This window comes from Cetorhinus maximus, chromosome 23 (genome assembly GCF_964194155.1).
Source record: "Cetorhinus maximus chromosome 23, sCetMax3.hap1.1, whole genome shotgun sequence".
Classification (NCBI taxonomy): Eukaryota; Metazoa; Chordata; class Chondrichthyes; order Lamniformes; family Cetorhinidae; genus Cetorhinus; species Cetorhinus maximus.
The window spans coordinates 62,722,783-62,744,558 of record NC_135901.1 but is presented as its reverse complement, the minus strand read 5'-3'; the positions used below and the strand labels follow the sequence as shown (position 1 = coordinate 62,744,558).

The 21,776-nt window shown below is 44.4% G+C and overlaps 1 protein-coding gene and 2 non-coding genes across 3 annotated transcripts in view; 2 read left to right on the top strand and 1 right to left on the bottom strand.

The window, feature by feature from the left end:
• LOC144698308 (uncharacterized) overlaps window positions 1-21,776 on the bottom strand; it is a 319,027-nt gene that overhangs the window by 92,666 nt on the left and 204,585 nt on the right. The gene's annotated exons all lie outside the window — the stretch shown is intronic.
• trnae-cuc (transfer RNA glutamic acid (anticodon CUC)) lies at window positions 10,342-10,413 on the top strand. Its single transcript has one exon. It is a non-coding gene; the product is annotated as a tRNA-Glu (tRNA).
• trnan-guu (transfer RNA asparagine (anticodon GUU)) lies at window positions 15,733-15,806 on the top strand. The gene has a single exon. It is a non-coding gene; the product is annotated as a tRNA-Asn (tRNA).

Sequence of the window (21,776 nt, the reverse complement as noted above, 5' to 3'; positions counted from 1 at the left end):
TCTTCAATCACCCGCTGCCAGCAGAAAGTGGCGACTGCAGCTTCAATAAGCGGGTTACTGCCGATCCCTGGGACGCAAGATACTCCAACCCGGGCCAAACCTCCAACTACACCGAGCGCAGGCACAGGAAAATGCAGGTAAATTATATCCTGGTCACTGGACCTCCAAGCAGCATTTACAGAATTCCCGAGTGAGTGAGTCACAAATAAAAATCGCACCACCTTTCCAAGTCTTTTCACTGTAAAATTCCTTCATTGTTTTGAAAATCTGACTGTTGAAGATCTGAAAATGAGCACCATGGGATTTGTGTGATTGAGTTACTTGTTTTCCATTGTTTGTCCGTCAGGTTTGCAATTTAATTTGTGTGGATGTTGAAGATAATCTGATTTCAAAATGAGTTCATAAAACAGATAAATATTAAATCCAGGAACAAATCCTGAGGAAAATAGATCACAATGTTTGGAAGGAGGTGCAGCTAAGAAGTGGAAGATGTGAATGATGTTATTAATGATTGAGAGGAACGCATTGCAACCTTGGGGCTTTTGTAGGGTGATTAACTTACACACTTTGATATTCGAACAAGCTGAGGTATCAGGTTGAAAGCAACAAGTGTCTCCATGTGTGTTGGGATCTGAAGTGGACCTTGATCACTTGCCCAGCTAGCGCAGTCGGTAAAACACGTGACTCTTAATCTCAGGGTCATTGGTTTGAGCCCTACGCTGGGCGCTGTGGGACTTTTAAAACCTTGCTTCTTTCAAAAAGGGGAAAAAAACTCCAACTAATCGCTGCAAGGCAGGCATTCACCATTGAAAGCAACTGGCAGACACCAAATTCAAAGCACTTTCATGTCCCATCTCTTTCTGCTTCTGTCCCTGTCTCGTGTCCAGCTCCCAGGTCAATTAGCTGCTGGATGCAGACAGAGTCAGTTCGTGGGAAAATAAGATGCAAGGCGATAAGTTTGCGGACAATCTTGCAGGGTAAAGAGACACCAGGATCTCATCTTCCTGATCCTCCCAGATTCTGATTACAGGAATGTCCACAGTGCCTATTATCCACAGTCACACTCGCCTTCTAGTCCGTTTGTACGTTGTACGAGCACGTTCCAGTACATTGTTCAGCTTTGAAATTGTTCATATTTTCACACTGGTTTTCAATGTGAAGAAAGCAGAGCTATGATAAGCTTATGTTGTTCAGCAGATGCACTGCAAGAAGGTACATAAGAGGCTGATGGTAACAGTGCTCTTTGGACGTCGTGCGCTCCAGTGAAGAATTGACACCATTCATGTGTCGTTCAATTAGTCTCGTGACAAACCTGGTCCTGGAAATGACAAGAAAATTCGCTGAATTTTCTCCGTGTTTTGGTTTGTTAAGAGCCGAATACAAGGTAAGAAAGTACATCTCGCTCGAGTGGGTTAATGAATGGCAGAATGACCCGTGCGGTTGGGAAACATAAAATTATAGAAAGTTAGAGAAAAGAAAGAGGCCATTCGTGCTGCTTTCAAAGAGCAGGGTGATTGATCAGGAGTGATAGTTGTCACGGTACAATCAGTAGGGAGCAACATTTGTCCTTCTCCCACCCATATTTTGCCTCGCACCAACATCTCTGGTCAGTGCTTTACAACCAGCCCTACTCTTCAGCCATTCCCTCACTCCGCCTCTGTGTTCTCCACTTGTTCCAAGTGTGATTTTTCCAGCTCCGAGGCGATACTCTCACTCTTCTGCTTCTGGCAGAGCTGCTAAATATTTTCCATCAATAAGTTATCAATACTTGCTTAAACAATTTCTCAAAATCCACAAACCTTCATTCTTTGACCGGGAATCGAACCCAGGCCGCAGCAGTGACAGCGCTAAATTCTAACCACTAGACCACCAGGGAAGCGACCAAATCATTTCTCGAGCTGGCTTATCTATGCTGCTTTTGCATCTTTTTGTTCCATCTCAAATCTCTTAAACCACAAAACTGCCTGTTTATGTTCAACACAAACGACTTCTTCAGCCAATGAAAATAACGGTATCTGTGAGCTGGAACATGAAATTGACAGTGAGGTGAAATAGTCCCACAAGCTGCTCATGTGTAACTTTCAATTTCCAAAACCCTCCACCCTATTCGCTGTTGGTCCAATGGAAGCGCCGATTCCTGGTCAGTTGTCATCAGGGAAACTACCAATAAACTGGACATTTGGCTTTTTTTTCATTCCCGATCTCTTCACCAGAGAAAACTTTCTCCGACTAAATGTCTTGTTAAACTTGAACACAAGTGACTTCTTCACTAATGAGAAGCACCATTGCTGATGGCTGGAACATGAAGTCGATACTTTCCTACTTTAAGACAGTTCTTAAAGTCTCCCCCTTTGACCGAGCTTTTAGTCATCTGACTGAATATGTGGCTCGGTGTCACACTTTGTTATATAATGCTCCTGGGGAGTGCCTTGTGACGTTTCATTTGGTTAAAGGCGCTTTATAAATATAAGTTGTTGTTGTAGGATATACATGGAAAGGGCCAATCTCTTATTATATTTTTCATGCTGATATTTTTCTTTGTTTTATCCATTCTCTGGATGTGGGCATCGCTGACTAGTTGTCCTTGAGAAGGTAGTGGTGAACTGCCTTCTTAAACCGCTGCAGTCCGTGTAGTGTAGGTACACCCACAGTGCTGTTAGAAAAGGAGTTTCAGGATTTTGACCCAGCGACAGTGAAGGAATGGCATTATATTTGCAAGTCAGAATGGTGAGTGACTTGGAGGAGAACTTCCAGGCAGTGGCATTCCCATCTACCTGCTGCCCCTGTCCTTATAGATGGTTACGGTCGTGGGTTTGGAAGGTGCTGCCTAAGGAGCCCTGGTGAATTCCTGCAGTGCATCTACAACACTGCTACGGTGCGTCGGTGGTGGAAGGAGTGAATGTTTGTGGATGTGGTGCCAATCAATTGGGCTGCTTTGTCCTGGACGGTGTCAAGCTCCTTGAGTGTTGTGGGTGCTGCACTCAGCAAGGCAAGTGGGGAGTATTCCATCACACACCTGACTTGTGCCTTGTAGATAGCTTTGGGAGAGTCAGGAGATGAGTTACGCATCGCATGATTCCTAGCCTCTGACCTGTTGTTGTAGCTACAGTATTTATATGGCTAATCCAGTTCAGTTTCTGGTCAATGGTAACAACGGGGATATTGACACTGGGGGATTCAGTGATGGTAATGCCTTGAACATCAAGGGGTGATGAATGGATTCTCTCTTGATGGAGATGGTCATTGCCTGATACTTGTGTGGCACGAATGTTATCTGCCGCTCGTCATCCCAAGCCTGGATACTATCCAGGCCTTGCTGCATTTGGACATAGACTGCTTCAGTATCTGAGGAGTCCCGAATGGTGCTAAACATTGTGCAATCATCAGCGAACATCTCCACTTCTGACCTTATGATGGGCGGAAAGTCATTGATGGAGTAGCTGAAGATGGTTGGGCTGAGGACACTACCCTGAGAAACTCCTGCAGTGATGTCCTGGAGCTGAGATGACTGACCTTGAACAAGCACAACCATCTTCCTTTGTGCTTGGCATGACTCCAACCAGTGGAGAGTATTCCCCCCTGATTCCCATTGACTCCAGTTTTGCTAGGGCTCCTTGATGCCACACTCGGTCAAATGTTGCATTGATGTCAAGGGCAGTCACTCTCACCTCACCTCTGGGGTTCAGCTCTTTTGTCGATGTTTGAACTAATGAGATCAGGAGCTGAGTGGCCCTGGCGGAACCCAAACCGGGCATCAGTGAGCAGGTTATTGCTAAGTAAGTGCTGCTTGATAGCATTGTCAGTGACCCCTTCCATTAAATTACTGATGGCAGAGAGTAGACTGATGGGGCGGTAATTGGCTGAGTTAGATTTGTCCTGCTTTTTGTGTACAGGACATACCTGGGCAATTTTCCACAGAGCCGGATAGATGCCAGTGTTATGGCTGTACTGGAACAGCTTGGCTAAGGGCGCGGTAAGTTCTGGAGAACAAGTTTTCAGTACTATTGCTGGAATATTGTCAGGGTCCATAGCCTTTGAAAGTGCCCAGTGCCTTCAGTCGCTTCTTTATATCATGTGGGGTGAATCGAATTGGCTGAAGACTGGCATTTGTGATGCTGGGGAACTCTGGGGGATGCCGAGATGGACCATCCACTCGGCACTTCTGGCTGAAGATTGTAGAAAATCTTTTCCACTGATGTACTAGGCTCCCCCATCATTGAGTTTGGGGATATTTGTGGTACCTCCATCTCCAGTGAGTCGTTTAATTGTCCACCACCATTCTCGACTGAATGTCACAGGACTACAGAGCTTAGATCCGATTCATTGGTTGTGGGATCACTTAGCCCTGTACATCATTTGCTGCTTATGCTGTTTGGCATGCAAGTAGCCCTTTGTTGTATCTTCACCAGGTTGACACCTCATGTTTAGGTATGCCTGGTGCTGCTCCTGAGATGCCCTCCTGCACTCTTCACTGAATCAGGGTTGATCCCCTGGCTTGCTGGGTATGGTACAATGGGGGATATGCAGGGCCATGAGGTTACAGATTATGTTCAAGTACAATGCTGCTGTTACTGATGGCCCACGGCGTCTCATGGATCCCCAGTCTAGATCTATTCGAAATCTATCCCATTTAGCATGGTGGTAGTGCCACACAACACGATGGAGGACATTGTTAATGTGAAGACGGGACTTAGTCTCCGCAATGACTGTGCAGCAGTCACCCCTGTCAATACTGTTATGGACAGATGCATCTGAGGCAGGCAGGTTGATGAGGATGAGGTCAAGTATGTTTTTCCCACACCACTTGCTATAGACTCAGTCTAGCAGCTATGTCATTTAGGACTAAGCCAGCTAGGTCAGTAGTGGCACTACCAAGCCATGCTTGGCGATGGACATTGACGTCTCCCACCCATAATACATTGTGCGCCCTTGCCACCTCCAAGTGGTGTTCAACATGGAGGAGCACTGATTCATCAGCTGAGGGAAGATGATACGTGGTAATCAACAGGAGATTTTCCTTGCCCACATTTGACCTGTTTCCAGGAGACTTCATGGGGTCCGGAATCAATATTGAGGAGTCCCAGGGCAACTCCCTCCCGACTGTGCCGCCACCTCTGCTGGGCCTGTCCTCGGTGGGACAGGATATACCCAGAGATGGTGGTGTCTGAGGCATTATCTGTAAGGCACGATTCCATATGTCAGGCTGTTTGCTTGACTAGTCTGTTAGGCAGATGTTGGTAAGGAGTACTTTGCAGTGTCGACAGGGCTGAGATTGCCATTGTCGCTTCCAGTGACTTGGTCAAATACTGGGTAGTCCGTTCATTCCTTTTATGTGTCTTTGTTACAATTGAGTAGTCATTTCAGGTTGTATTTTAAGAATCAACCACAGTGCTGTGGGCCTGGAGTCACGTGTGGCCAGACGAGGTAAGATTTCCTTCCCTAAAGGTCATTAGTGAACCAGACGGGTTTTAACAGCAATCCACACTCGTTTCACCAATTACAGCGGAAATATCACAGTCGAGGACAAATACAGAGGCAGAGTGTGGGAATGAAAGAGGGAGAGAAGGGCTGTTTGGGATTCGAACCCGGAGTGTTACCCTGGCTCCCATGACTATTAGTCCAGCGACAATACCATTCCATTAGCTTTCCTAATTATTTGCTATGTTTGCATGCTAACCATTACATCTCAGAGCCCGGCAATCTTTCACCATTTAGATAATATGCTTTTTTATTCTTCCTGCCAAAATGGACAATTTCACATTTGCCCACATTATATTCCATTTACCAGATCTTTATCCATTCACTTAATCTATCTATGTCCCTTTTCAGGTCCTTATGTCAACTCCACAAATTACTCTCCCAACTATCTTTCTGTCGTCAGCATATTTAGCAACCATTTCTTGGGCCATTCATCCAACTCATTTATACACATTGTAAAAAGCCGAGGCCCCAGCACAGATTCCTGTGACATACCACTGATCCTGCCAACAGAAAGTGAGCCATTTTTCTAAATCTCTGCTTCCTGTTAGCTAGCCAATCTTCTATCCATTCCAATCTGTTACCCCCTCCACTATGAACTTTTACTTTCCCCAAAAAACACTTGATGTGTCACTTTATCAAATGCCTTCTGGAAACCTAAGTCCAGCACATCCAGCAGTTCTCCATTATCCATAATATATGCTAGTTCAAAGAACTCTAATAAATTGGTCAAAGACGATTTTCCTTTAACAAAACCATGTTGACTCTGCCTGATTACCTTGGATTTTTTAATGTTTCCTGCCATAACGTCACTAAAAATAGCACCGAACCTTTTTCTTCTGACAGATGTTAAACTGACTGCCCTGCAGTTTTGTGTTTCCTGTTTCTCTCACTTTTTGAGCCAACGGATTACATTTTTTGTTTCCAATCTCATGGAATCTTGCCCAAATATAGGGAATTTGCAAAATTAAAACGAATACATCAAATATGTCACTCGGCACTTCTTTTAAGATGCTACGATAAAGCCCATCAGGACCCGAGGGTTTGTGAACCCGCACCTCCAACAATTTACTCGGTATCACTTCCCTGGTGATTGTAATTTTCTTGAGTTTCCCTCGCTTCAATTTCCTGAGTTACAGATAAATCTGGGATGTTCCTTATCTCCTCTGAACTGCGCAGGCACCTGGATGGAATGTTAAGCGGTGACGTCATGCAGCAGCACTTTGGGTCTTTGTTTTGAAGAAATGGAATTCGGCTGTTCTCATTAGGAATGCTGGGGACAGACTGATCAACAATGTCTTCATCAAATAGCACAGCGCAGTAAGAGAGCCTCCCACTCATCCTTTCTATGCCTAAGCTTTTTACAAAGAGCCTCCTCATTCATCCGATTTTCCTTCTTTCTCTGCATAACCCCGATTTCCCCCTCTCAATTCATTCTCCAATTTCACTTGGAAAATACTGATTTAATAAAAATGATATTGAAAGATGAGAAGGAGCTTCTACAGTGCCCAGTCTGCTAAATTCTGCAGCGTTACCAAAGTTTCTTTGACTCAATGACACCAAGAATTGCACTTATGATTATTACATAGTTTTTGAACAAAAAAAGTACTTAAACTGTTGATTTGGATTTAATTTTTTTAACGAAATTTATTCCGATCAAGCATCTCCTCATTTTCTCAGTCGATATATACAATCTTACTCCTCTTGCTGTACAACCTGTTGCAGAGGCTGCTATAGAAAAGAGGGAAAGGTTTGCTACAGCTATACAAAGCCCTGGTTAGGTCACAACTGGAGGACTGTGTATAGTTCTGGGAACGGCACCTTATAAAGGATCAATATTTGCATTGAAAGTTTCAGAGGAGCCGCATTGATTAAGTTGGTGGGTTTTGGAAATAGGAAGTTGAACATCTGCAACAATTACATTGAGGAGACCAAACGCAGACTGGGTGACCACTTTGCAGAACACCTTCAATCTGTCCTCAAGCATGACCCAGGCCTTCCTGTCGGTTACCATTTCAACGCCCCATCCTGCTCTCATGCCCACATGTCTGTCCTTGGCCTGCTGCAATGTTCCAATGAAGCCCAACGCAAACTGGAGGAACAGCACCTCATCTTCCGATTAGGCACTTTGCAGCCTTCTGGACTTAACATTGAGTTGAACAACTTCAGACCATGAACTCTCTCCTCCATTTTCACACTTTTTAAAATCCCTTTATAAAAATGTATTTTATTTACTTATTTTTTATTCATTTATTCGTTATTTCATCCCCCTTTTTATCCCTTTTTAATCCTTTTTTCCCAACTACCTCCCTCTCCTCCCACCCCACCCCAATTCCAAAAGCGCCATCTGTTACACGTTCCATGTTGTTTTTTCACGGAGTGCTGACCCTTGTTCTGCTATTCACACCTTCTGCTTTCGTACTTTTATGCAACTATCAGCACCTTCTTCAGCTCTCACCACTGCCATTAACACTCCCTTTTTCTTGTGTCGATGATACGTTTGTCAGTCTCTCCTTAGCTCCCACCTCTCGCTGACCTTCTACCCAGCTTCACCTGCTCTACCCTCCTCGCCCCCTCCCCACCCTGCCCCACTTGAACAGTATAAACCCCATCACTTTTTACTTCTCATCAGCTCTGAAGAGGAGTCACATGGAATCGAAAAGTTAACACCGTTTCTCTCTCCACAGATGCTGTCAGACCAGCTGAGTTTTCCCAGCACTTTCTGTTTTCATAATATATAAGAGGTGCTTGGCTAACAAGACGGCAGACGGAGAAAAATGTAGCAAAGACTGAAGTAACTCACTTGGTCGTAAAAGTAATTTTTAAAAAGCAGCAAAGCAGGACATGTTTGAAAAGGTGAGAAAGTTGTCCATTGATTTACAAAGTGACTTGGCTGTGCTTGTACAAGGAAGACAGGAAGTTGTATCAGTTCCTGCAGCAAAATTGATTAGCGTGTTCTTCCATCTGAAAAACCATTCAGTGACGAAACTTCCGATGTTTTTTTTCCCCATCAACACTCATTGTCATACGGATTCGGGTTGTCAATGGCGGCAGGAAAGTTTTCCACAAATGTTGCCAGTTCTAATGTGAGTTTCCAACCAGAGAATCTTCCGCGTGTAAAGGAAATGTGATAACTATTAGGCTACGAAAGCAACATGCAGCTCCTTGCAGAATATTAAACTGTGCTGTCTTATTGCACTGCAGGACCTTGTTTTGTGGAAGTATAATTCGGCGGAAAACCTTAGCCATGCGGCAGAGAAATTGATCTAACATTAGAATCATCAGGTGACAGAACACATCAGCAGCTCATTCAACACCGCACACATGTGCGAACAACCTTACAGCAAATCCGCCCCATTCTTTCCCTCTTTTTTCCCCAGCCATGCATTTTTCAGAAGATCATTCAAAACCTGGAGAAGTATAAATGTCACTTTGTGTTGAGATGATGCATCCTGTTACGATTTAACAACAAAAGGGAACGATGCAACCTTTCCCTACATTTAATACTGTTAATGCTTCTACCACTTTTCGAGCGGGGAAACTTTCCGTGTGTGAGAGACTGTGATCCCTATTACCCTACACAAGCCCTGCAATGTAGCGGGGAAACTTTCCGTGTGTGAGAGACTGTGATCCCTATTACCCTACACAGACCCTGCAATGTAGCGGGGAAACTTTCCGTGTGTGAGAGACCGTGATCCCTATTACCCTACACAAACCCTGCAATGTAAAGAGCCCAATTTAACACACAGAAGGCAGAGAGTCAGGATTTTTCAGGTTGGAAAGACGTAATTAGTGGAGTGCCACAAGGATCAATCCTAGGGCCTCGATTATTTACTATCTATATTAATAACTTGGAGGAGGGGGCAGAGTGTAATGTATCCAAATTTTCTGACGATACAAAAATAGGTGGGAGTGCATTTTGTGATGAGGACATAAGGAATCTGCAAGGGGGTATAGATAGGTTGAGTGAGTGGGCAAAAAACTTGGCAGATGGAGTTGACTGTAGGAAAGTGTGAGGTGATGCACTTTGGACGGAAGAATCAAAAGGCAGACTATTATTTAAATGGAGAGAGACTCCAAAAAAGTGCAGCACAGAGGGATCTGGGTGTTCTTGTGCATTAAACACAATAGGTTAGCATGCAGGTGCAGCAAGTAATTAAGATGGTAAATGGAATTTTGGCCTGTGCGAGTGGATGGAGTTTAAAAATCTGGAAGTCTTGTTACAACTGTGCAGGTTGTTGGTGAGGCCACATCTGGAGTACTGTGTACAATTTTGGCCCCCGTATTTTAGAAAGGATATACTGGCATTGGAGGCAGTTCAAAATAGATTCAGGAGGCTCATTTTTAGGATGAAGTACAGCGAAACAGGTTAAGCCTCTATTCATTAGCGTTTAGAAGAATGAGGGGTGATCTTATTGAAACCTACACGATTCTGAGGAGGCTTGACAGGTTCATGTAGAGAAGGCGTTTCCACTCGATCTAGGGAACATAGTTACAGAATAAGGGAGCATTCATTTAAAACTGAGATGCGAAGGGATTTCTTCTCCCAGAGGGTAGTAAATGTCTGGAATTCTCTACCCCAGAGAGGTGTGGAGGCAAGATCACTGCAAGTATTTAAAGGGGAGGTGGATAGATTTTTGAAATATCGGGGAGCTGAGGCATATGAGGAGCTGGCACGAAAGAAGAGTTGAGGTCTGGGCAGATCATCCATGATCTTATTGAAAGGCTTGAGGGGCCTTTCCTGCTCCTTCTTCTCATGTTCTTATGTTCGTTTGAAACGTGTCTCTGGTGAAAGGGGTCGGAAATTAAAATAAAAGGCACAGGTAACATAGATAAGCCAGGTTGTAAAGCTTCCCTGTAGCTTCCCTGGTGGTCTAGTGGTCAGGATTTGGCGCTCTCATCGCCGCGGCCCGGGTTCGATTCCCGGTCAGGGAATGGTAATTTGCTGACCTCGTGCAAGCTATGAAAAGGAGTTTCGATAACTCCCATTAGAAAAATGCAGATCACCTTTGCCGGAATCAGTGGCGTGGGAGCTTGAACTTTGCATCAGAGTTTGAAATGTTATCCGGTTACAACCGGTAAGAAACAAACACAGGGGTGAAGATAGTGAATGAGAGAAGGGCTGTGATTGGCTGCAAAGTGCTGACAATAGAGAGGATGGTGCACAGCAAAATATAGCGGTAAGAGTGAAGATTTTACCGTTTACATTGACACAAATATCTCCCAGATCTTGTCCCAAATCTCGTGTTAAATGAGGAGGAAACTCCTCGCTCAATCTTCCACTTTTTAGCTGCACCTCCTTCCAAACATTGCAAACTCCCCCTGCATTTTCCATCCTGATATTTTTCTCTGTAACATTTTGATATGAAACTGCACAACTAATGTGAATAAAGTGTGTGATGGGAAAAATGTGTTAACCCCCTCGGGAACTGAACCACATTGACACACACGGAGGAACACACACAGACATGTACACCGAGAGTGACAGAGGGCAAGGGTTTGTCTCTAAGGAGAGACAAACATCCAGAAAGCAAACATGTCACCAACCTGGCTCGGTTTTTGTTCCCCTACGACAAGTTTCGTGAATGTTTTCGTGAATGAACGGAAATAGGAAAACCCCCTTGGATGCTTTGGTACTTGGATGGATTTGATTGAATCTAACCCAGAATTAACTCAGTAGACACAGAGTTAAAATCAGGAATAATGAGCAGCGGGAAACCCCAATGGATTTGAACTCCATCTCCTTAACCACTCGGCCACGGCAACTGGCCCTATGAACAGGTTAATGTTGTTGGTATATAAGATGACTACAGCAGAGAGGCGGGCTTTCGGCCCATCTTCTCCGTGCTGGCTGTCTGGAAGAAAACTCAACTACTTCCACTGCCGTGCATTCTCACAAAAGCAATTAATATTTGTATTGCCTCTCCTCCTTCTCCCAGTTAAAATTAAACCCAGTACACGCCCGCATTCACTTTGAGCTGGCACTTTGTCGTCAGAGGAGAGCATTCAAAATGACCAACATGCGAACCACCTATAGCTTTGGCAGCGGTTCCACAAATAATGGAACCTGAATCCAGCGCCTGAGGCCATTCGGCCAGGCTACCTCTCACAATCTGCTGTTTCCCGTCGCCTTGATGTTGTTTCCACTGAAAAAGAACATTAAAAATATGGAAGAAGGAACAGGAATTAGCCATAAGCCTCCTCGAGCCTCCACTCCCACTTAATAAGATCATGTCAGATCCCCAAGCTCAGCACCAATTTCCCATCCGATCCCAATAGCCCTTCATTCACTTAAAGTCCAAACATTTATCAGCCTTCAATATACTCATCGACTGAGGATCCACAGAGCTCCAGGCTACAGAATTCCAAAGATTCACAAGCTTTTGGGTGAAGAAATGTCTCCTCGCCTCAGTCCTAAATGACTGACACATTATCCGGATAATGTGAGCCCAGTTCTAGACGCTACAGCCAGGGAGAAACAGCCTCTCAGCATGTTCACTGTCACTCAGGAATCAATCCAGTGAATCTTGGTTGCACACAGACAGCGAGTGAATGGAGGGAACAAAGAGCACAAAAGTGAACAGAGATAGAGACACAGGCAGAGAGGCTGAGAGAGTTAAAGAGAGCGAGGCAGATATACAGGGACAAAAAGAGGCAGACAGAGGGAGAGAGAGTGGTAGACACTGAAAGGAACAGATACACTTCACCATTCCACATGATCATTAACTTAGATTGACAGACGGAAAGCGAGAAATGAAGACTTACATTTAAACAGAGCCTTTCACCAACTCAGGACAACGGGAGGCCCTTTAGAGCCAATGAAATCTTTTTGAAATATAGTCACTGTTGCAATCTAAAAGCAGAGAGAGTTTGACAAAAATGCTGATTCAGTAGATTAGAAAATTCGATCTTAAGAAAACCATCTCAATGTAGAAACTTTCTTTCGATCTTCCTAAACATTTCATGGTTTGTTTGATGCAGATTCAGCAGATGTAAATCTGCAGCTGAGTGAATAAATTTCAACTCGGATCTCTGACGAAACAGGGACAAAGCATCCCATTTCTATCAGGTCATCTCTCAGCCTTCTCTTTTCTAGAGAAAAGATCTTCAGGCTGTTCAGCCTTTCCTGGTGATTCTAACCTATCCGTTCCTGGAACATTTGTGAATCAACTTTTATTTTCCTGTTCCTTCCGACACCCGACAGCAGTAGAAACAGTTCCTAATGTCTGAGTGATTTCAGTTTGGACTATCTGTATTTAAAAATTCATTCTCTCGATGTGTCCATTGCCTTACCCACTGAACCACAAGGACTCGGTGCCTGTCTGTTTAAATGTTGCTCAGTGACAATTTCGATCATCCTCCACTTTGTACCAAAATGACCCTCAGAAGCTGAAAAATCTCCATTCAAAAAAAAGAAAGAAAACTCCTCTTGAATATTTTAAAACTGCTCTTTTTATTCTCTGTACCATCTTAATATGATGCCGCAAAACTAACGTGAATAATGTTTGGATGGTGAAATGGGGAACTGAACCGCATTGACACACACACAGGAATATACACCCAGATTGACAGAGGGCAAGGGTTTGTCTCGAAGGCGAGGCAAACATCCAGAAAGCAAGCATCACACCAACCTGGCTCTGTTTCTGTTCTATTTCTAGCTGTAACTTTTGTGAACGCTTGCAGACAAAAGGAAATTAGAGAACGCTGGGGGTTTTGGATGTTTTTTATTCAACTTAATCGACATTTAATCGTGCAGGCACACTCTAAAATTCAGGAATGATAAGAAGAGTAGTTGTTAGGTTTCCAGCCCACCTGTGGAGACCCCATTAGATTCAAAACCTGTTGCCTTAACAACTCAGTCGCGAATCCAAGCCCCAGATTTGCATGAATGTAGATTGTATAAAATCATATAGACGGCTACATCAGACGATCATTCAGCATATTGTTCACATGCCGACTCTCAGGAAGAGCAACTCACAGACTGCAATTCCACACCCCGCCTTTTTCCTACAGCAACTCATATTTATATTGTCTCTCCTCATTCCCCCGATCAAAGTAAAACACCGTACACTACGCTGGGTTTAATGTGAGTTTGTATCTGTTGGTTCAAATGGGACAGCTGCAGATCCTAAAAGGGAGATAAGTTGAACGTTTGGCGACGGTGGGATTCGAACATTTGTTTTTGTAGAGACTGCAGCCTTAATACAGCGCCTTAGACCGCTCGGCTACGCTATCAAGTAAAAAAGGGTTATTCATAATTTCCTTCACTGGAATTGTCAACGAAAAGAACAGAAGCAAAGGAGCAGGAATGGGTCATTGGGAAACTCGAACCAGCTCTGCCAGTTAACCAGATCATCCTGCACTTTGTAACAAACAGAAATCATCTCCACTGCTAACTTCTTTTTTCAATGTTTCATTATTTCGATGTTTCAAATGATGTTTCTTTTTTTCCTTTGTGACTCTGCGTGTTTACTCAATGAAATGTTGGTAATAGTTAATGAGATTGTATATATTGACTGAGAAAAATGAGGAGATGTTTGGTCAGGGTAAATATTTTTTGATAATTTGATTTGACATCAACGATTTCAAAAAATTTGAAAACTGTCAAAGGTTTCAGAATCCAACTCTTCATGTCATTGGGTCAGGAAAACTTTGTTAACTTTCATACATTGTGCATGGACACAGCAGAAGGCCCTGAACCTCTTTCAATATTGTTTTTTCTTAACGCAGAGTTTTCAAAAGGGAATTGGACTATGACTGAAAGGGAGAAAAAGATCAGGGTTATGGAAAGAGACAAATAAATTGAGATTAACAAAAAAGCCCGTTGAACAAAATTGATACAGATTGATTGTCTGAAAGACCTCTTGTAGAGCTGTGCCATTTGATGATGACATTATTGATCAGTCTGTCTCCAGCATTCCTAATGAGAACAGCCGAATTCCATTTCTTCAAAACAAAGACCCAAAGTGCTGCTGCATGACGTCACCGCTTAACATTTTAGTGATGCCCATTGAGCCTTTGTGCTGTTTCCTGTTTCTGTGGTGCAGTGATTTTCATGCTTGCCCACCACGTGAAACGTTCTCCGGTTTAAAACTGGGCAGAACCATAATCATAATTTGTGGGTTCACGTTGCAGCCACGTGACCTGGTCAGTGTTTATCCCTCAACCAAGAGGACATGGTCTGCTCATCGTGACGTGCCTGGTTTTGACTGTTTCCTGAGCGGTGATTGGCTGCCGTGTTCCCTACATTACAACAATGGCTCCACTTCAATAAAAGCAAAACTGCGGAAATCTGGAAAGGAAAACAGAAAATGCAGGAAAAACTCAGCAGGCCTGACAGCATCTTTTGAGAGAGAAACCTACTGAGTTTTTCCAACATTGTCTGTTCTTATTTCAAAAAGTACTTAATTGGCTGGAAAGTGGTTTGAGACATCCACTGGTCTGGAATAGCGCTATTAAAATGCAAGTCTGCCCTTCTTTAATTTTCTTAAATCCCAGTCCTCTGGTTACTGACCCCCGTCAATGGAAACAGTTTCTCCCCATCTGCTCTATCAAACCGCCCCGTCCCCGTTGCCCCCACCCCCATCACTTTGAGCAGCTCCGTGAAATCTCCTTTTAAACTTTTTTGCTCCATAGAGGACAATCCCGGTCTCCATAAAATCTCCACAAAACTGAATTTCCTCATCCCTGGACATGATGCAAGGCGGAGGATTGAAATGAGATTTTGGAATGTATTGTCAGTTGGCAGGTGGGAAAATGGAGAAGGAACCAAAATAGAAATCTCAGTCTCCAGCTTTGTGAATCTTCAGATATTCTTTGGGAACCGGAATCAGGGGAGAATGAAGGGTGAACTGTCCGACTGACCAGAGACAGTCAAGGCACCTTTCCCTTCTTTAAGACGCTGGAACATTGACTCTGATGTTATCAGTGAAATTAACTGATTTGAGACATTGAAAGGATTCTCGTTACTGCACATCAGGAATTCAAACCTAATATCGGCTTCAGGACAATCGGAATACTTGGTAACAGTCAAGCCACGCAAAGGCTCGAAGGGGGACGGCACCGGTTGTAGGAGAGCTGGTTCCCGGTGACATGGATGTGTCTGCAGTGGGTGGGATCAGACGGTTTCCATGTATCCACAATGAATTCTCCACTCTTTGTTTTGGAAGAGTAAAACTGATAGAGACAATTGTCATTCCGATAGCAGCAATCTGAAACTTTACCTCACTGATATCCTGCATAAAATCTTCATCAGTCTCTGTGGCGCAATTGGTCAGCGCGTTCGGCTGTTAACCGAAAGGTTGGTGGTTCGAGACCACCCAGGGACGAAGCTTCCCATTTTTTTTCCCCCATCAGCGTTCATTGTCACTCAGTTCCCGGTTGTCATTGGCTACTTGAGCTGAATGTCAAGACCCCGGACATGTTGCCGGTTCCACTGTTATCCAGTGAGCTCCCAGGTAAGCGGCTTTTTTTCGAATATTAATTTCAAATATAATGAGAAAACATTTAGACCTACCATGCACTGATATCCAACATACTGGAAATTTATGGATTTATTGGATTCAAACAAACCCATCAATTCTACCCTCTTCCTCAGCTCCACAGTGAGTGAGACAGGGAAGAGCAGAAAAGCAGCAATATTCCGGCCCCGCTCTCTCCAATCACCCGCTGCCAGCAGAAAGCGGCGACTGCAGCTTCAATCAGCGGGTAACTGCCCATCCCTGGGACACAAGATACTCCAACCCGGGCCAAACCTCCCAATACACCGACCACAGGCTCAGGAAAACACAGGTAGATTATATCCCGGTTACTAAACCTCGGAGCAGCATTTACAGAATACCCGAGTGAGTGAGTCACAAATAAAAGTCACACAAAACTTTCTAAATCTTTTCACTGTCAAATTCCTTCATTTTATTGAAAAGCTGACTGTTGTGAATCTGAAAATGAGCACCATGGGGTTTGTGTAACCGAGTGACTTGTTTTCCACTGATTGTCCTTCAGGCTTGCAATTCAATTTGTGTTGGATATTGAAGCGAATCTGTTTGCAAAATGAGGTTACAAAGCGGCTAAATATTGAATCCAGGAGAAAATCCTGAGGAAAATGGATCCCAATGTTTGGAAGGAGGTGCAGCTGAGAAGCGGAAGCTGTGAATGATGTTATTGATGATTGAGTGGAAAGCACTGGGGCCCTTGGTCAATCATCGTGTCCCAGTGGTGAAAACGATGCTTTTAAAATCCACTGGGGATTTCCCAGGAAAGTTCCAATCTTACCGAATGTTCTTCTTATTATTGCTGATTTTAACCAGGTGTCCACAGAACTCTCGGATCAATGGAAGAAAAAACATCCAAAACTTCTCCTGATTTTTGGACTCTAAGGGAATGAAAGGCTCTCGGGATCGGGTGAGAAATTGGTGTTGAGGCTGGAGACCCGCCATGATCTTGTAAAGTGACGGAGGAGGCTTGTGGGGCCTTATGACGTATTGTTGCTGCTTTGCTTCTGTTCTATTTGAGTAGCAATGCTAGGAAAGGCGATGGGCAGTAATAATGAAGCTTGGTTTCAAATACCACTTCCACTGCTGCTAAAATTGCCCGATTGGTCGAAAAAGTGGCAACTCACAGTTAAAGCAGGTGTGCGGTGTTTCACTTTAACAGAAATACTGAGACACAATAAAATATAAATGGCTGTGGAGAAAAGGCGGGGCTGTTGAATTAGCTGTGAAACTTGTGCAGGACAGATATTCACCTCCAGCTCTTTCTGCCCATCCAGGTCAATTAGCTGCTTGATTCAAACGCAGTCAGATGGTGCGAATGTAAAACAGAACGTGATCGGTTTACAGATAGCAACGGACAGAGACACCAGGATCTTCCTGATTCGCCCAAGTACTGATTACAGGAATGTGCACAGTGCCGATTATCCACAATCACACTTCCCTTCCAGTCTTGTCTACGTTGTTCAGCTTTGAAAATGCTCATATTTTCACATTGAATTTCAATGTGAAGAAAGCAGAGCTGTGATAAGATTATATAGTTCAGCAGATGTACTGCAAGAAAATACATGACAGGCAGATGATAACAGTGCTCTTTGGACGCGGTGAGCTCCAGTGAAGGATTGGCACCATTAATGTGTCGCTCAATTAGTCTCGTGACAAATCTCGTGCTGGAAATGACAAGAAATCTCGCTGAATTTGCTCCGTGCTTTGGTTTCAAACGAGCCGAATACAAGGTAAGAAAGTACATCTCGCTCGAGTGGGTTATAAAATGGAAGAATGACCCGTGCTGTTGGGAAACATAAAATTATAGAAAGTTGCAGCACAGAAAGAGGACATTCGGCCTGGCGTGCTGCTGTCAAAGAGCAGTAGTGATTGGTTGATCCATCAGGAGTGATATTTATGTCAGTGCAAACAGTAGGCAGCAAAATTTGCCCTTCTTCCACCCATATTTTTCCTGGCGCCACCATCTCTGTGGTCAGTGCTTTGCACCCAGCCCTTCTCTTCTCCTTCTTTCACTCCGCTTCTGTCTTTGTTCTCGACTTGTCCAAATATGACATTTCCAACTCTGCGGTGAAACTTCAACTATCACCCCACTGATTCTGGTGGAGCTGTTAAATGGTTTCCATCAATAAGTAATTAATACTCATTTTAACAAGATAAAAAAATCTACATTCCCTGATTGGGAATCGAACCCAGGCTACTGCTGATAAAGTGCCGAATCCTGACCACTAGACCATCGGGGAAGCTATCATCTCAATTTCTCTGTTCCTTTCACCCACTCTAACCTGTCTCTCTCTGAACTTGCTGCACTCCGTTCTCTCAGGTTCAACCCTGACATTGTCATCAAACCTGCTGACAAGGGTGGTGCTGTTGTTGTCTGGCACACTGACCTCTACCTCGCAGAGGCTGAGGGTCAACTCGCAGACACTTCCTCCTACCTGCCCCTGGACCATGACCCCACCACTGAACATCAAGCCATTGTTTCCAGGACTGTTACTGATCTCATCTCCTCTGGAGATCTTCCTTCCACAGCTTCCAACCTCATAGTCTCCCAACCTTGGACGGCCCGCTTATACCTCCTGCCCAAAATCCACAAACAGGACTGTCCTGGCAGACCAATCGTGTCAGCCTGTTCCTGCCCCACGGAACTCATTTCTTGCTATCTTGACTCCATTCTCTCTCTCCCCTTGTGCAGTCCCTTCCCACCTACATCCGTAATTCCTCTGACACCCTACATCATATCATCAATTTCCAGTTCCCTGGCCCCAACCGCCTCCTCGTCACCATGGACGTCAATCCCTCTACACCTACATCCCCCACCGGGATGCTCTGAGGGCTCCCCGCTTCTTCCTCGAACAGAGGCCCGAAAAATGCCCATCCACCACTACTCTCCTCCGTCTGGCTGAACTTGTTCTCACACTGAACAATTTCTCCTTAAACTCCTCTCACTTCCTCCAAATAAAAGGTGTGGCTATGGGTACCCGCATGGGCCCCAGCTATGTCTGTCTCTTTATGGGGTATGTGGAACATTCCTTGTTCCAGTCTTACTCCAGCCCCCTCCCACAACTCTTTCTCCGGTACATCGATGATTGTTTCGGTGCTGCTTCATGCTCTCGCCTGGACCTGGAAAAATTTATTAATTTTGCTTCCAATTTCCACCCCTCCATCACTTTCACATGGTTCATTCCTGACACTTCCCTTCCCTTCCTTGACCTCTCTGTCTCAATTTCTGGTGATAGACTGTCCACCAATATTCATTACAAGCCTACAGAATCCCAGTGCTAACGTGACTACAGCTCCTCACACCCCGCTTCCTGTAAGGACTCCATCCCATTCTCTCAGTTCCTTCGCCTCCGTCGCATCTGTTCTGATGATGCCACTTTCAATAACAGTTCCTCTAACATGTCTTCCTTCTTCCTTAATCGAGGTTTTCCACCCACAGTGGTTGACAGGGCCCTCAACCGTGTCCGGCCCATCTCCCGCGCATCCGCCCTCACACCTTCTTCTTCCTCCCAGAAACATGATAGGGTCCCCCTTGTCCTCACTTATCACACCACCAGCCTCCGCATTCAAAGGATCATCCTCCGCCATTTCCACTAACTCCAGCATGATGCCACCACCAAACACATCTTCCCTTCACCCCCGCCCCTGCGGCATTCTGCAGGGATCATTCCCTCCGTGACACCCTCGTCCACTCCTCCATCACCACCTACACCTCAATCCCCTCCCTCGGCACCTTCCCATGCAACCGCAAAAGGTGCAACACCTGCCCCTTTACTTCCCCCCCTCCTCACCGTCCAAGGGCCAAAATACTCCTTTCAAGTGAAGCAGCATTTCAATTGCACTTCCCTCAATTTAGTCTACCGCATTTAATGCTCCCAATGCGGTTTCCTCTACATTGGAGAGACCAAACGCAGACTGGGTGACCGCTTTGCGGAACACCTTCGGTCTGTCTGCGAGCATTACCCAGACCTCCCTGTCGCTTGCCATTTTAACACACCACCCTGCTCTCAAGTCCACATGTCCGTCCTTGGCCTGCTGCACTGTTCCAGTGAAGCTCAACGCAAACTGGAGGAACAGCACCTCACCTTCCGACTAGGCACTTCACAGCCTTCCCGACTGAATATTGAGTTCAAAAACTTTAGATCATGAACTCTCTCCTCCATTCCCATCCCCTTTCCGATCCCCCTTTTTTTCCAACAATGTATATATATTTTTTCTTTTCCCACCTATTTCCATTATTTGTAAATGTATTTCCATCCATTGTTTTATCTCTACCTTTTAGCCTATTTCGATCCCTTCCCCCCACCCCACCACCACTAGGGCTATCTCTACCTTGCTCGTCCTGATTTCTACCCTTAATGTCACCTATTAGCACATTTCTTAGCTAATATCACCACCGTCAACATCTCTTTGTCCTTTTGTCTACGACATCTATTCTTTGCCTCCGCCTATCACTGCCCCTCTCTCCAGCTCAACCTGCCCCACCCTCCACTACCAGCTTATATTTCACCGCATTTCTCCATTTCCTTAGTTCTGAAGAAGAGTCACACGGACTCAAAACGTCAACTGTGCTCCTCTCCGCAGTTACTGTCAGGCCTGCTGGGTTTTTCCAGGTATTTTTGTTTTTGTTTCAGATTTCCAGCATCCGCAGTATTTTGCTTTTATCTGAGAGAGAGAAATCAATACAATTCAGTGAGTGAGACGCTGTCTCAGATAGAGATATGACAGACATTAAGTGATTGTGGTGACAAACGTGCCCGTCTTAGCAAAGAAATGTTTGGTATGACATGAATTTCTAAACAAGAGCACACAACAGAATATACTATCAATGAATATTTACGTTATTTGACGATCTGTAGTTACAGTTTGAATAAGAGAAAATAAAATAAAATGAAACATTCTGGTGAATATACATCTTTTATCTTTGTGGAATGACGCAGCATGATTCCTTTTCACACCGACACACAGAACAGGTGATGTCTCATATGTAATACTGTTGGCTGTAATGAAACTGAATATTAGGAGCTGCGCAGAACAAACAGTCAAAACCTGTAGTTTTAGGCCAAAGTCAGAGGCCCATTTATAACTCAACGTTCACCTTATAGAGACATAGAATAGTGTAGTAACAACAGAGACAGAGCCTGGTGTGGTAAGTACTGAGACAGGGCATAGTGCAATTTAAGCAGAGGCATTACTAGAGAGGCCATCTAATGTTACTTAAGCAAAGACGTGACTTAGTGCACGAATAACAGGGGCAGGGACGAGTGCTATATTAACATAGACAAGGTCTACTGCTGTAATAGCGGAGATGGGTCTAGTGCTATAGTTACCGATACAGGGCCTGGATCAACATCAAGTGAAATAGGGCAGTTATTGCAGGCACAGGGCACAGGGTAATTGCTTCCCAGAGAGAGTCTAAGGCTGTAATATCGGAGAGTGCCACCAGTGTAAGAGAGATAGACATGATCTCGTGGAGTAAAAACAGGGAAAGGGAGAGTGGGATAGAAGCAGAGACAGAGGTACAAAGACAAAGTCTCTGCAAAGACAGGATCCATTTTAATTAAAAAGAGAACAAGCTCGAGTGTAATACAGGCTGATACAGAGTCTAGTGTAAATTGTTCTGAAATACTGTCTAGAGGAATATAAGTGCAGACATGATTGAGTGTGTTATAAGCAGCGCCGCGACCTAGTGAAACATAAGTGAGACAGTGCCGAGTGCAGTAATAATTGAGACAGGATCTTGTGTAATACGAACCAGCCTGGTGTAGCAATAACACTGACCGGATCCAGTTTAAGAAAACTGAT